Source organism: Anoplopoma fimbria, chromosome 10 (assembly GCF_027596085.1).
Source record: "Anoplopoma fimbria isolate UVic2021 breed Golden Eagle Sablefish chromosome 10, Afim_UVic_2022, whole genome shotgun sequence".
Taxonomy (NCBI): Eukaryota; Metazoa; Chordata; class Actinopteri; order Perciformes; family Anoplopomatidae; genus Anoplopoma; species Anoplopoma fimbria.
The window spans coordinates 14915722-14917187 of record NC_072458.1 but is presented as its reverse complement, the minus strand read 5'-3'; positions in this window follow the sequence as shown (position 1 = coordinate 14917187).

Sequence of the window (1466 nt, the reverse complement as noted above, 5' to 3'; positions counted from 1 at the left end):
GGCCCGTGCACGTACAACTGCTGGGCGATATACCCTGTTATCCTTCAATAAATGTCACATTTGTTTTAAGATGAATCTGGTGTAGAAGTCTCTCTTGTTTCCACTCAACAAATTGGTAGCAGAGGATGGTTGCAAAAGATCAGTGAGAGAGTGGACAAGAACAAAACTCGTTTCTATTGAAAATCCAGACGGTGGACGCGGACCAAGGAGCCATTCTTCTCACCTCGGGAACCTGATCAAACAGCGCTGTAAACAAAGGTAAGCAGAAACCTATTTCAATAAATTCTGCATATTGTCAATAGTAAAACCAAATTTGATCAGAAGTACTGAGTGTGAGTATGAATCGTTCATAAATTGATAAAATCGATTGAAAAAAAATAAATAAAATACATTGTAAAGGATAACAGGACTGTCGTGTTAGCAGTGGTGATGGGGAAAATACAATAAAAATAAATGCCATAGAGTGTACATATGAGTGAATGGATCTAACAGAAATCGAGAATTGTGAAAGGGAATAAGTGTTCAGAGTGTACACCGAGTAGGTTCAAAGGCTGTTCTGATCGCGTGGCTCGGGTGAATTCCATACACACCGATTGTTCACGGCCTGCGAACCGAATTCCGGGCCACTCTGTCCGCTTATTTTTCTGGAACAAGTTGAGATTTGGATCACGTAGAAGTATGATGTAAAATGCGTAAGAGTTGAGAAAGCCGCTTTGATATTTCCTCCGGGACCCAGTTTGTTCAAGGCACGTGTGGTAAAAACGTTCCAGAGTGTTCACACGTGAGTGTTGTTAAACTGAGGCAGTGTATATTAAGAGTAATGGCTGGAGCCGCTTTGATATTTCCCCTCGGGAACCAGTTTGTTCAAGGCACGTGTTGTAAAAACGTTCCAGAGTGTTAGCACGTGAGTGTTGTTAAACTGAGGCAGTGTATATCAAGAGTAATGGCTGGAGAAAATGCGCAAGAGTTGAAAAAGCTGCTTTAATATTTCCTCCGGGACCTAGTTTGTTCAAGGCACGTGTGGTAAAAACGTTCCAGAGTGTTCACACGTGAGTGTTGTTAAACTGAGGCAGTGTATATTAAGAGTAATGGCTAGTTATGGTTGTATGAGTTTAGTTTTTAGTTTGGTTATTTGACATATGAGATAAATGAGATAGACCCAGAAGAAGAAGGAGCGGCGATTCACCAGACCCGTGAATTGATAGGATTTGATATAGAGAATTGGCAAAGCGAACAATCACAAGCATCAGACACAAGTCCTGCACCCAACACTGACCACTGACAACACTCACACATCCCAGTTTAAAAAAAATAAAATAAAAAAGACAGTCATCAGCGTCAGCAGCAACTGCAGAAATAGTAGGGGGGTATTTTGCCTATTAGGATTGACAGCGTTACAATTGTATTGTGCAGTAAAGCTTGCTCAGTTAAAAAAAAAAGGAAAAAAAAGGAGAGAAGAGAAGAGC